Source organism: Triturus cristatus, chromosome 4_1 (genome assembly GCF_964204655.1).
Source record: "Triturus cristatus chromosome 4_1, aTriCri1.1, whole genome shotgun sequence".
In the NCBI taxonomy this organism is placed as follows: Eukaryota; Metazoa; Chordata; class Amphibia; order Caudata; family Salamandridae; genus Triturus; species Triturus cristatus.
The window spans coordinates 781,228,576-781,243,914 of record NC_140585.1 but is presented as its reverse complement, the minus strand read 5'-3'; the positions used below and the strand labels follow the sequence as shown (position 1 = coordinate 781,243,914).

The following is a 15,339-nucleotide window of genomic DNA, read 5'->3' as shown; positions in this document are numbered from 1 at the left end:
ATTTTGAGGAGGGGACTTGTAGGAGGTAGAGGCGCTATCGGTGGAGTAGCCTCTGCCTGTGCTACGAAAGGACGAACGCCGAAAGGAGCGTTTAGGGGTCTGTGATTGTAATGCCCCCATAGACTTTGCTGTGTCCGTGTCCTTTTTCATTTTTTCTAATGCTTCGTCCACCTTTGGCCCAAAGAGATTTTGTTGGTCAAAGGGGTGATTTAGTATGGATGCCTGGACTTCTGGCTTGAACCCTGAGATCCTGAGTCAGGCATGACGGCGAAGCAGGACACTAGTATTTATGGCTCTAGAAGCAGTGTCCGCTGCATCGAGGGCACATTTAATGGAGGTGTTAGTAATGAGCTTTCCCTCCTGTATTAGGTTATGAGCTTTACGTTTGTGTTTTTCCGGGAGGTGCTGCATAAGAGCCTCAAGCTCATCGTAGTGTGCTCTGTCATAACGCGCAAGCAGCGCTTGTGTATTCGCAATGCGCCAGATGTTCGCGGCTTGCGAGGCAGTGCGTTTACCAGACGCATCTAGGAGTTTTGATTCCTTATCTGGCGGTGGGGCCTCACCTGAGGACTGGGAGTTAGACCGCTTTCTAGCTGTGGACACAACTAGGGAATCTAAGGGAGCAGGGCCCTTAATGTATGTAGGGTCTGTGGGTGCTGCTTTGTACTTTTTTTCTATTCTGGGGTTTAAGACCCTGGCCCTGACAGGGTCTTTGAACACCTCTGCAGCATGTTTGGTGACACCCTTAAGCATGGGCAAGATGGCTGTGGACTTATCCTGAATATCAAATGTATCCAGTAAGAAGTCGTCTTCCACTGGTTCGCTATGTAGTTCCACCCCGTGGTAGTGTGCTGCTCTCTGCACTAAGTGGTGAAACCCTAGTGAGTCCTCTGGGGGAGATGGCCTGGATGGGTAGAGGTCATCTTGAGGCACATCTGGTATGTCAGGGTTTTGGTAATCTTCCCATGGGTCTGGGGTCCCCGGTGGTGTGGGGTCCATTGGGGCGTCCGCCGGGTCATAATCTGGATCCCCGTAATCCGGATCTGGGGACGGGGTCGGGGAATGATGAGGCAAGGGTGGCGGAGACCTGGGAGGGAGAGGAGGTGGAGGAGGTGGAGGAGGAGGAGGAGGAGGTGTAGGAGGTGGTGGGGAGGGCACTCTGAGAGGAGATGTGGCAGAGTCCTTCCTCTTAGGTGGTGGAGGAGGAGCTGGTATGTCAAGGCGTCTTTTCTTGACAGTCAAAGTCAATAGCCCAGTCTTTGGATCCTTTGATAAGGTTTTTTGATAAGGATCGGGTGTAAATAGGTCCGGTGGCGCCGAATCGTCCGCTGGCGCCGATGTTTTCGGAGCCGAGGACTTGGGTGGTTTCTCTGCGTCATGTCTTTTTTAACCTCCGGTTTTTTCGGCGTCGAGGTAGGCTTCGACGCCGGAGCGTCGGTGCCGAGGGATTTGTGCTTGTGTTTCGTCGGCACCGAAAGTCCAGGCTTCGGCACCGGTGGCTTCGGAGTCGAGCTGGTCGTCACTTTCTTCGGTGCCGAACGGTGTTTATCGGCACCAGGAGTCGTCTGGCTCGAGCCCGAGCTGCCGTGAGACTTCGACACCGGGCCCGAAGGTGGGGTGATAGAAGCTGCGTGTTTGGTTTTCCCCAGGCCCGAAGGCGAAGGTGTAACCTGAGTCTCTTTGGATTTGGGCGCGGGGGTGGGAGGGGGTAGAGTACTCACGATCCTCTGCGCCGGTGTGATGTCCTCCAGGTCGGAGTCGTCGGCCTCAGAAGCGCTGACGATGTCTTCCTCCTGCTCGGTGTGGTGTTGCCCCGAAGCTTCGGTGTCGTCTCCGAAGATGTGGGGTGGAGCCGCGGTCGATGAGTGCACCATGGTGCGTCGAGCTCTTCGATCCCGGATGGTCTTTTTTGATCGAAAAGACTTACAGGCGGGGCAGTCTCTAGCCTCGTGTTCTGGAGAGAGGCAAAGGTTACACACCTGATGGAGGTCGGTGTGGGGAAATTTAGACCCACATTTTGGGCACTTTTTGAACGGAGTCCTTTCCATCGGCCGGGACCGGAGTCGAGGAGGGCCCGAAGGCCGGTGCCGATGTGTGGAATCGAGAAAAGTGCCTCTTCGAGAGATGAAGATAGATGAAGAAACTCGATGAACGAGGATTTTCCGTCGAGGCTGGAACCGTAGAAGTTCGAAGCCGGAGCACGAAGTATCACATCCGAGCCCGATGGCGGAAAAAAACAATCTGAGGATGGAGCCGAAGCCCATGCGCAGTACGGACCGAAGGAGGAGTCACCGAACTTGTGACTTCCAAAGACTGTCCAAAGAACAAAAACAAACTGCAAACATCCGGGCCCAACACCAGATGGCGATCTATGCTAAGTGTACAATCTGCAGCTCATATGCCTCGAACATAAGTATTTTTGTATCAGGAATTAAATATGTTACATGAATTAGTTTAAAAAAAAGAAGCACACAACAGTTGACCAAGGTTAAGCACTTCAATCCCTGTTTCTTTATAGAGTGAGTTTTCTGTGGATCTACTTCCAGCACTCGTGGTCGTTGAGTGCCACTGTCACGAAAAGATTCTTTAGAATGGAAGGTGCACCAAGAAATTATTCAAGAGAACAAATTGAGTCCATCAGACTTCTCTATTCAAAACATATTTTAAAACTGGCACACAGCCAACACGTTTCGTTCCTTTGTGCAGAAGGAACTTCATCAGGGCTTAATATGCGATTTAGAGTATTCACTATGGAAACCAATAATGCATATCAGTGTAATCTGGGTGTTCAAGTCACATAGAGGGGAAGTAGGATTAGATCCCGGCTTGGATTCCTAATAAAATGAGGAGTGTTCATACACGATCCATGTGCTGGGTAGGGAAAATATAGTCCCATAGTTACACTCTCATGGTAACATGGTAACCGGCAGGGATGCCGGTTACCATGCCGTTACCCTGATCTTGTAAGGATCGTGTATGAACACTCCTCATTTTATTACGAATCCAAGCCGGAATCTGATCCTACTTCCCCTCCATGTGACTTGAACACCCGGATTACACTGATATGCATTATTGCTTCCCATAGTGAAGACTCTACATCGGTGGATCTCCAGGATGCGTACTTCCACATTCCACCGAGCGCATCCAGTCCCTTGCTTGCAGATGTGGACATATTTGATGAAGCGCCAGCATGCAAAATTTTTCTTTTAAGAGGAGCCTGTTCAGAGACCGCAGGTCCAGGATTGGTCTGAACTTGTGCTCCTGATCTCTTTTTGGCACACGGAAGTACCTGGAGTAAACTCCCTTTCCTCGCTGCGAAGATGGGAACCTTCTCTATGGCCTTCTTTTGTAGAAGCGCCACCACTTCCTGACGTAGTAATTTTAGCTGGTGAGGACGAGTTTTTTCGGAGGAATGTCCTTTGGAGTCACACGGAAACGTAGTGCGTATCCATTGCGCAGTATACTGCGCACCCAACGATCCTTCGTTATGTTGCACCACTCTCTCAGATGTTGCTAAACACTTCCTCCCACTGGAGTGGGCAACGGCGTCAGAGGAAGCTCTGGCTCATTGTTTTCCTGTTGGTCGAATGGTGGAGGAGGATTGTTGTTGGCTACCCCCTCTACCTCTGGTAGACTTTCAACCCTGAAATTGGATCGCCCTTGGTTCTTGCCTTGGGACCACTGAGGGGTTTGAACCCTCTGTTGGTATCCCTTGCGTTGGCTGGGCCTGTACCTTCTTCGGAACTTCTTTTTCTTTTCTAGCCCCACCGCCTTCAAAGTGTCCAACTCGGCTTTTATCCGAGCCATTTCTTCATCCGTATGGGAGCCAAACAATGAAGAACCCGAAAAAGGCAGGTTAAGGATCCTCTGCTGAGCATCCGGTTTAAGGGCTGTAAGCCTCAGCCAGGCAGACCTTCTCGCACAAATTCCATGCGCATACGAATGTGCCGATAGTGTGGCACCATCCGCTGCAGTGCTGAGCATCTGATTAGCTACCAAGGAACCCTCCGTAATGATCTCTTCAAAGTCCTTCTGATCTTCCTTTGGCAACTTTTCCTTGAACCGATCCAAAGAGTCCCATAAGGATCGGTCGTTTCGACCTAATAAGGCTGTTGCACTAGAGACTTTGAGAGAAGAGGCTGACGAGCCACAAACTTTTCGACCCCAAGAATCCTCGGACTTACTCTCCTTGTCCGGAGGGACCAACGCATGAGCAGAAACCACGTGCGTCTTACGTGCCGCTGCAACTATCACGGACTCCGCAGGTGGATCAGTTTTCAAGAACACCAGGTCTGTATCAGCCGGCTTGTACTTCTTCTGGATTCTGGACGGTGCAGCTTTAATCGTTGAAGGGGTCAGAAAAATGGCAATTACTGGTTCCATAAGGCCAGGAACCAGAGGCAGCAACAGATGCGAAGCAGATCTTTGGTGCAGCGTCTCGAAGATCACTGTAGTTGCGACCTGGGGAGTGGACATTGCAATGTTCAGCTTCTGAGCCCCTCTCTGTAGCACATCCTGATAGGTGTTAATGTCATCTATCGGAGACACTCGCGACTGAGGGCTGTCCGACAGAGTAGGCGAATAGTCCCTCTTAGAGGAGTGGGTGGAGGAGGATGACCAAGAGGGAGACCTCCTTCTGTGGTGATATGACGTAGGAGGCCTGCATTCCTTAGATCTACCTGCATGGTGGTGGCGTACCGGTGAAGGCGATCTATCCACCTCCTGTACTAATCTTTGCAGAGGGGACCTGTGGACAGGGCTGGTGTACTCCTCCTGCCTTCTCGCTGCTCCCGCCGGAGTCTTACTCCAGTGATGTACTGGTAAAAGCCATCTTGGAGACAGATGTATAGAAGGAGAGGGTCTGTGATGCGACAGGGATCTCTGTCGCGACCTTCTCTGATGTTCTGGAGACGCAGTTGGAGAATGAGGGCATCTCGAGGAGTGGGAAGAAGAATGTCTTGACGCTGATTCCGCCACCAAGACTACCGAACCTTCATCAGTTCTATGTGATGGTGGTCTCGACGTCGAGCGTATATCCCGTTGCGACGGAGGCCTCCTCGACGTCGATCGAGATCTTCCAGTTGTCGAGGCTCGACCAGGTTCAGGGAGCGGTCTCGGCGTTGACTGAGGCTTCTTCGGAGTCGAATGTGCCGACGGCGAATGGTGCCTTGACGGCGAGAGAATTCTTCCTCGTCTCGACGTGGAGCGATGTGGCCTCGACGGCGATGAAGGGCTTTCTCTCCTCGACGCCGATGGGATGACGACGGCGGAGGGCTGCCAGCTCTCGACGCCGAACGACGTTCGAATGACGTCGGCGGAGGGCTTCTGGTCTTCGACGTCGAACGTCGTCGGGATGACGTCGGAGGACTCGTTCTCGCCGCCTATCGCCGCCTGGTCTGCGACGGCGGAGAATTCTCTCTCCTCGACGTCGTCTATGTGACGGCGACAGAGGGTTATCAGCTCTCGACGTCGAATGTCTAACCGACGTCGACGGAGGTCTGCTGGCTCTCGACGCCGATCGTCACCGGGTTGACGACGGCGGAGGGCTTTTGGCTCTTCAAAGCCAATTGACGTCTTGAAGCAGGCGGTGAACTGGAACTCCTCGATGCCGTTCGTCGCCGGGTTGACGACGGCGGAGGCTGACGGACTCTCGACGTCGATGCCGTACCTTCATGTCTGCGTTCTCTCGACGGCAAGCCCGCCGTCAACGGTCTTTTCTTCGCTGCATGCCCCTCCGGTGGCTGCTTTCTCAGCGCCGAGCCCTACGCTGAGGGTCTAGAAGAGGATCTGGGCCTCTTGGAGCCTTTTCTTACCGGAGACTTGCCTCTGGAAGCCTTCTCTGCCAATCCATAGAGACGAATCCTCACTCTTTCCTTTAAAGTTCTTTTAGAGAGAGACTGGCAATGAGGACAAGTCTTTGGGACATGATCCTTAGGCAGGCAAAGAATACAGACCGAGTGAGAGTCTGATCTGGCCTTCTTTTTTCCACAAGAAGGGCAGGGATCAAAAAGGGATGGCATTTTGAGTGGTAAAAATATGCCAAAAATAATCAGAAAAAGCAAACACCTTACTTGACTGGATGAAAGACGTCGAAGTAAGTTAACATTTTTCTGAAAAAGGTAGAACATTTCTGAACAAAACCAGAAAAGAGTGGAGCTGTGTAACCAGGGTCCTGACTGAAGGAGCCGGAAAGAACAACTGACCAAACTGTCACCCCTGAGGCATGATGGGAAGCTAGGGGTCATAGCTGCCTTAAAGGGAACGGTGCCAGTTTTTCTATGTTGCTAGGCTGTGCTTTTCTACAATGCAGCCTGTGAGCTGTCAATGCTTTCAGTCCTATCTGAGGTTTTGGGCTAAATGCTAAGCATTAAAACAGTTTTCAAACATGCTTTGCTGCTGTTTCTTCCCTGTTTTTTGTGATATATTGTTTATAATGCATAGTTTATTTATGATATACAGGAGAGTCCTTACAGCATTATTCAGCTCTGGTTATGAAAGGCTGCATTTACTTATATATATATATATATATATATATATATTCACTGAAAAAACCATAGGTTTCACACACGTTATAGTTAGCGGAAATTTTACTGATAAAAAACCAATGAAATTCCCCCGTTATAGTTACTGCAGGCAACTATAACTCACGCGACCGCAATCCTCTGCTGATGCTAATACTGTATTTAGACACTTATTTGCCCATGTCTTCTTCCATACATTTTTAGCTATACATATATTACAAATATTTTTTTTTCATAAAGACACATATGTCATCAGCAGAAGATTGCGGTCGCGTGAGTTCTAGTTGCCTGCAGTAACTATAACGGGGGAATTTCATTGGTTTTTTATCAGTAAAATTTCCGCTAACTATAACGTGTGTGAAACCTATGGTTTTTTCAGTGAATTTGTAAGGTTTTTTAAATGCTAAGTTACTTTACGCCATTCGTGGCGTGCGCGCCCACTTAACGCAGTTCGTTCTGTGCGCGCACGGTGCGCTTCGCGCACCGTGCGCGCACAGTGAGCACGCGGTGCGCTTTGCGCACCGCGCGCCCACTTTACGCAGTTAGTGCCATGCACGCACGGTGGGCACGCGGTGCGCTACGCGCACCGCGTGCCCACGTTACGCTAGATGGGCCATGTACGCACGATGCGCTTCGCGCACCTTGCGCACATGGAGGACATATGATGCACTTTGTTTTGAAAGGTAATATTTTAATTTTTCGTATATTTTATAAGCCATGCACAAATGGTGCACTTCGGGCACCATTTGCACACGGGGTGGAGAGAGTGTGGATAATTTTTTTTTTTATTTTTTTACATTTTTGTTTATCTCAAAAAGTCATAAGCCATGCACAATTGGTGGCCTTCGGCCACCAATTGCACACGGGGTGGGGAGAGTGTGGATAATTTTGTTTTTTGTTTTTTACATTTTTACCGTACACGTATGGTAAGCGTAATCGGCGAAATTAGCGAAAAAATAAAAATTCCGTTTATGGCCTTGGGGGATCTTTGGGGACTCCCTCAACATTGCTATGTGTGTGGGAGCTGTCTAAACAGCCCCTTTACATGTTTTTGTGCTTTATATTTTAAACATCACTCTCAGTGCGAGAGAGAAAATGGCGGCCGCCGCTTCCTGGTTTCGGCCGATTCGAATGTTTACTAAGATCTAAGAGCCAATCAGAATCGCGCTCACGCACGCCACCGTACGCGTACGGTATACATACCGTAAGCGCACCGTAAGCTGGCTCAGATATATATATTGATTTAAAGGCTATTTTCTCAGAATCTACTGAACAGATTTACACCAAACCTACAAAAGGCACTTCCTTGACCTGAGGACTACCTCTCTGCCAAATTTCTAGTAATTCTGTTCAGCCGTTCGGGCTGTAGCCCTGTCTAAAGGTCCTATGGAAAAATGCATGGGAAAAACGCGTTTTGGGACCCCCCTTTTATCTCAGCCCCCGCTTGACGAATCCCCCCGAGACTTTCAGGGTAGGAGCGGAGCGTAGCGCCCCACCTATTTTGAAAAATTCGCGAGGATTCGTCGACCGGCGCAAAAGTTATTCAAAATAGAATGTTGCGGATTTCCTATGGAAACGTGGTCCTAACTATAACTACCTACTGGCGACCACCAGTAGGTAATATATACATATATATAACCACTAAAAAAATGACTTCATAAACACAACAGCTCTTTTTAGAGCTCCCTAATATCTAAACTCTTAAATCTGCTTTTCATTTATTTATTTTTATTTTTTTTACCGTACGCTTACCGTAAGCTTACCGTACGCGTACCCCGTGATTTTTTTTAAAATCAATAAATGTTTTTTTTGTACTTTTCTGTCCTTCTTTGACCCCCTTACAAATGTTAGGGGGTCTGTAACTCTCCTCATTGCCCCCTTTCCTTGTTTTCACTCTTTTTTCAGAGTGAAATACACAAAATGGCGGCCGCCGCTTCCTGGTTTCGACCGATTCGAATGTTTACTAAGATCTAAGAGCCAATCAGAATCGCGCTCGCGCACGCCACCGTACGCTTACCGTAAGTGTACGGTAAGCGTACCGTAAGCGGGCTCAGATATATATATTGATTTAAAGGCTATTTTCTCAGAATCTACTGAACAGATTTACACCAAACCTACAAAAGGCACTTCCTTGACCTAGGGACTACCTCTCTGCCAAATTTTGAGTAATTCTGTTCAGCCGTTCGGGCTGTAGCTCGTTCTAAAGGTCCTATGGAAAAATGCATGGGAAAAACGCGTTTTGGGACCCCCCTTTTATCTCAGCCCCCGCTTGACGGATCCCCCCGAGACTTTCAGGGTAGGAGCGGAGCGTAGCGCCCCACCTATTTTGAGAAATTCGCGAGGATTCGTCGACCGGCGCCAAAGTTATTCAAAATAGAATGTTGCGGTTTTCCTATGGAAACGTGGTCCTAACTATAACTACCTACTGGCGACCGCCAGTAGGTAATATATATATATATAAATATATTAATATATATATATATATATATATATATATATATATATATATATATATATATATATATATGTTTATCACATATATGATTGTGTTTCTGGGGTCCCGCGCAAAGGCGGGAATATTCTAGTGCTTATGACTATTGATGAGGATCCCCTGGAAGAGAACAATACAAATCCTAAGACACTGAAAAGTTAGGATTTAAAGGGACTGGTGGCCTCTTAATTACACCACTGAACAAACTTAGTTCAGTGGCCTGTGTAGATGGACTTAGTCTCAGGTTTCTTGGCTGCCAAGATGATGTCTGCAACCTTGTCATGAAGGCAAAATGACTAACCTGTACCACTCAATATCCATGAATGCAGCAGCAAAATCTGCGGACAAACGTTGAGACCTTACTATACTACTATGACAGCAAGTCCAAGAAGGGGCAGCCAAATGCTCAATGTCAACAGATTGGGGTACCACATCATTCTCGCCAAATCTGAGGTGATCATAATCAGTTGTGCTTGATGCTGTATGACTTTACATAGGACAGAAGTGTGAATGGTGTAATTGTGTCTGAAGACAAGTCAAAATGTATGGCACAAATTCAAGGACGCTTCATGTTCTGGTTAATGGCAAAGAAATTCTCAAAAAGAAGCTTCAATCTAGAGAGTATCACCCTGTCACTTTGGGATGTAACTCGCCTTGTGGTCCTACAGCGAGAAGTGATTGAAAGCATCTAACCTCATGTTGAGGGGGGCCTGCTAAATGAGCCGCAGCACGAACATTCTCTGTAGATGCACCCACTTCCACAGGTGAATCGCTACTGGACGTAGTATCCACTATCCCATACTTCCTTGCGTGTTCCTACAATGGATAGTAGTGGTGTTCTCTGCCAGAATTAAGACGTTGGTCACAGAGATGGAAGTAGAAAGGACCACCCACAGCTTGACCATATTTATGTGCTGGTGCTGCTCTCATATGGACCAAAGTCCCTGTGCCTTCATGAAGCCCAGATGAGACCCTAGCCAGCAAAAAGGCTTGCGTTTCTACAATACCCTGAGCATTCACAGAGCTGAATGGGTGACCACTTAGAATGTTGGAGTGGTCCATCGTAAGTGCAGATTCGGATGCACTGACTGGTAAAACGGCATCGGAGCCAAAAGCTTACCTTGGTGTTCCCACCACTGCTGTCTCATACACCACTGGTTACGTACACCATCTAGAGTGAGACACCAAGATGATGAACAAGGCTATGAGACTAACAGCCTTCAACACCTACAGGCCTGGTATCCACGTTTTAGCCTGACGAATCGGAATCAGCCCTTCATTATCCACAATCCCCTGAGGAGGGAAGGCTTGCATAAGGGCTGTATTGAGTTATCAATCAATCAATCAGTGTTTGTTAAGCGCAACTACTCACCCATGAGGGTCTCAAGGCGCCGGGTGGGGGGTGCATGTCCTGATGGGTGTTGAGGTTCAGTCGATACCTCAATAAAAGTCAGCCACAGTGTGGGAGTGAAGGTTGTGGAAGAGAGTCGTCATCTGCTGGAGATGTTCCCGGACCAGTGTTGGGGATTCTCCCTTGACCAGACAGTTGTCGATCTAGGGAAGCACATAGACTCGTGACCTCAGTAGGAAGACTGCCATGAAAGCCAGTAAATACGAGGGCATGTCTTCAGTCTGAATGGGAGGATCGCAAATAATGTAAGGCCCACAGTGTGAACCTCAGGTAGCACCTGTGGGTGGAGAGATCAGGAAGTTAGAACAGGTATCCTGGACTTTCAAGTATCCCAATCAATCCCAAGTGTTCAAGGCCGGCAACACATAGCTCAGGAACCGGAGATTGAGCTTGTCCATCGGCTGAACAGGCTTAGAAGGCGGTGATCCAGGAAAGGCTGCAGACCTCCATCCTTGTTGGGGAACAAGAAGTAAATGGAGTTAAATCCTGTCTCCTTCTCTGAAGGAGGCACCTCTACTAAGCACCCTCTTGTTAGCAAGGCAAGGACTTTAATCTCCAAAATAGAGGCATAAGCAGGCAAGCATGCTCTGAAGAAATTGGAGTGGTCTGGGGGATAGGAAAGAAAGGACGCAGCCAAGGTGGATCTGGCAGTGGTCCATCGTGAATACCTCCTATTGAGTGACAACATAAGAGACCCTCCCACCCCCTGGAATAGTGAGGGGAATGTCAGAGGGGGATGTCAGAGGGGTTTTCAGGTGGTAGAGCCCGCAGAGGGTGGTGAGGACTGGATCTGCTGTTACTGTGACACTTAGATCCACCCCTGCCTTGTCAGGAGCAATATATTTGCTGTTTCGTCTAGATAGGTTGAGACGGCTGTGGCGGTTGGAACTGAATAGGTCTAGATTAAAAACAGACTTCAATACTGTTAATAAAACTGCCATGCAGGGAGGCCAAGAATAAGGCAAAAACGGTATCCCTGCTACTCTTGAAATGTTGCAAAGAGGAGTAAGGCTTCTCCCCAAATAGCCATGTCCATGAGCATATCCTGGATATCCCCTTAAAATCCAGTAGCATGTATCCAAACATGTTGACGTAGTGTGACAGCCATTCCTATGACCCAAGCAACAGGGTTTGTGGAGTCAAAAACATGAGTCAGACAAATTGTCAATGTATAACACTCAGAATCACAGCATTAGCCAGGAGCATTAGAACTTTTGTGTAGTAAGAGGAGTATAAAGGGTAAGGTTTGATTCAGGTAATTGTATCAGAATTAGGTAAGTCTAAGGCTGGAAGATCCTCAAATACTTTGGACACTGACTAGTCTGAGGATAGTTCCTAGTTAAAAGATCCAAACTTTACTTAACATTGGAACTTTAGTAAACCTAGTTATAAACAATCCTGTTCCTTCATTATTCTAGTTCTCTGGGAAGTTAATCTGAGAATTACCGATTCATAGCTTACTACTGATTAATACCTTATTGCAAAAACAAACGCACACAACGCAAGCCTAGTATATCCCAAATCATGAAGTTGGATTTTAGCTTATGTATAAGGGAAAGCACTTACTGCCAGTAGCACGTACTACCAGAATAAGAGGAGGCAAAGGCACTACTCAATAGCCACTAGTAGTCTCAAATGCTCTATTTAACTCAGTAAATAGCTATGGGTTGGGGTGGACAGGCGGTATGATTACGTTGTGGGAAAAGGTTCAACTTCTTCTGGTTCCTTAGATTGACTGTTCGTTCTTTCCCTTGATTCTGTTTCTCCTTCCTCTTTCTTCTTGACTAGTCACTCATGAGCACAAATGTCTCTCTTCATGTAGCCCAACGGACTCCCTACCCTCATTACTTGCATAACACTAAACTTGGAAATGTGCACATCACCAATTAGTCAAGTAGATGACAACCACTTCTACGAAAGCAAACCCACCAAGGGAATCTCTAGGGCAATGGTTCTTAACCATGCAACTTTTGCGGACCGCCACTTAATCATTAATGAAACCCGGGGACCTCCACTAAGTCATTAAAGAAATCAGGGAACCACTGCCTGAGCATTGATTATTTGAACCTCAAAACAATACACATGAAATACAGAAATAAGTATTCAATAAACAAATACACAAATGATTAAATGTTTTATTTGATTCACAAACATATCTTAAAAAAAAACAAAATGTTAGTTATTATTGGAAGGTTGGAGCCTTCCTAAATTCAATTGAGGCCATTCACTCTCCATACTAGATTCTGTTTCGATGCATTTGCACTGCTCCCACAAATCAATCTGAGTTTACAATGTTAATTTTTAGCATCCAATTCTGAATTCTTTCAGATTTACAGAAAGGTTTAAACATTTATATTTTTTACATGTTGCTTCTTAAATAATATACACTTATTAATCTTTAAATATTATTTCATTTTCAAAGCATTTGCAGACCCCCTGAGTAAGCTTCAGAGACCTCCCAGGGGCCCCAGGACCACAGTTTAAAATCCACTGCTCTAGGGTAATGAATTTCAAACTTCCTAAAGCCACCCGCCATTCGTGTAAAAAAGTTGACTGCCCCTCCAACAATGACAAACATTTTTTTATCTCACAGTTATTCTATAAAATTGGCAGCTTTCTCTGAACCCATTTACAGAGTCAAAGACTGCAGTTATGTTTGGTTAGCTCTACTAAAAAGGCATGATTTCCAAAATTCTATTGAAAGCTATTTCGGCTCAAGAGTGTGAAAGTATACAAGAGTGTGGTACTTTATCAAAAATAGGTGGAGGGACTTTGAGGGTTATTTGAATCACCTCCAACACCCCACTTTGACAACTTACCCCAGAAAGAGCATGAGTATCAACATGTTACAGATATCCAATTACACAGTGGTTCAATGCCACTGTGTTTTATTTCTCAAAAAAAAAACACAACACTGTTTTCAGCATGGTGTTTGTTTCTGCTCCCCAGAGCATAACAAATACTTGTCTCGGCCAGAGCCACTTGGTAATAAGTCTGCTTCTCTAGGTGTCCCACTTACCTCTTTTTTAACATATGACATTTCAAGGTCCCTAGAGAATCTTTTAGGTATCATCTTCTCCCAGTTTGTGGTATGGGCTGTTGAACGTTAGTAAAGGAACAAAGACAGACCACACATCATTCTGCAACATTTTTAAAACATATGGTGCCTTTATTTAGTGGCATGTTTTTAGATACAGCTAATCTTTAATACACACAGGCCATCTCCAAGGCCTTCTAGCTTTAGCATTCCCTCCTTGGTTACTAATACTCTTTCATTTCTCTTTTTTTGTAGAATCTTCTCTAAGCAGGATACGATCCAACGCTTAGCAACACCACTACCAACTAGTACATGTGAGTGTCTTGATATTTCACACATTAACAAATCACCAACTGGGGCATCCAAATTTCTAATCAAAATGTGTTTCAATGAGGAAATTACCTTGAACCTCTGCATTTCCTTCGACTGGCTCACAAGGTTAGTTAAGGTCAGCCACTTGCCACTAGCTTCAACTAATAGTTAGGTGCACTACTTAACACTATTATATCATTTCATTCAATCTGAAATTATGAGTGATGGATGAAGCAAGAAATAAAGCTTATAACACCATCACTGACGGGAACAAAAAGATTAACCCATAAAGAGCGGTTGACCACTACCTGCTACATATGATAGTAATTGTGATGAATTTCCAGTCTCTTCTTGAAAGTGTAGACACAATCCACATATTCATAATATAGAAAATAGTCACGGATCTCTCAATCTGAGGATAGAGGTAATTTTGCAAAGTAAAGAAATACCAGGCATGATCTGTACATATGAACCTAGAGCGTTTCTTGTAGTAGAGTAGAGTGGGTGCATTTCAAAATTACACAAAAATAATAACTAAAATATTGTTTCAAACAGTACCTTAATAGACATATAATTCAAAGTCCATGCAATAACGTAATTGAAAAAGTCTATTTTTTTCATCACAGGACCAGTGTCTTAAGCTGCCTACAAGCTCAACAATGTCATGCTTTGTGGTCTTGCTTGAAGTCACCAAGAGTAGACAACAGTAAAAGTCACTTTGCTAGATAGCATCTTGTGGAAATGCCTGAAATTGGGTTTATGTTAAACGTGATTAACCAAACATTCATGGCAAGCCTTTCCAGATTCTGTCAAGAGAGGGAGGGCATCGGCACATTAATCTCTTGCACTGCTTGCTTGCACGCCATGTATCAGAAGAAGCATTAATATGTCACTATGGGATGGTGACAGCCGAGGGAGGTTAAATACTTTGAAGCACAATAGCCTTTATGTTCAGTGTAAGCAGTGTCTTCCAAGAGCATACTCTTTTCTTGGCTGAAGCTATTAACTGAAACCATGGAAGATGCCACATGATCAAGAAATAATTGAGATGAAATCATTTTCTAATGCACACTTAAACTACAAACCTAGGAAAGGGCAGAAACTCAGAGCAGCCCCCCACTGGTGCCCAACAGAGACACTAGAGCTGCAGGTTAACCTGTTTTCACTTTAATAAGGGTAGTGGAAACTGCAAATGGGTTATACAATAAGTGAAGGGGAAGCCTAAAGAGAATGAGGGCACAAACCAGAAATAAACCTGAGACTCCTGAGAATAAAATAACATGGAGACTCGATTCAGACGGCAATTGTAGGAGCAGAAAAACAATGGAATCAATGAAGAGCAGCATCCAAAACCTTAAACTAAAATGGAACAACTTGGAACATGCACTAGTATCACTCATCTGCTGCCAGCTCTTAAGCATGCTGCCCACCTACATGGCAACACATGTTCTTAGGCAGGGAGCTGCTAAAAGGAATAAAAAAACTGGGAGCCATGTTATGCAATTTCAGGAAAAAAACCACTGGCAAGTGTATGAAATCTCTCTCCCTCCTAGAAGAGAATTAACTG

General features: G+C 46.0%; 1 protein-coding gene across 7 annotated transcripts in view; it reads right to left on the bottom strand.

Annotated features, from left to right (window-relative positions):
* The window catches only part of USP15 (ubiquitin specific peptidase 15), a 743,655-nt gene that overhangs the window by 150,728 nt on the left and 577,588 nt on the right, over positions 1-15,339 (bottom strand). The gene's annotated exons all lie outside the window — the stretch shown is intronic.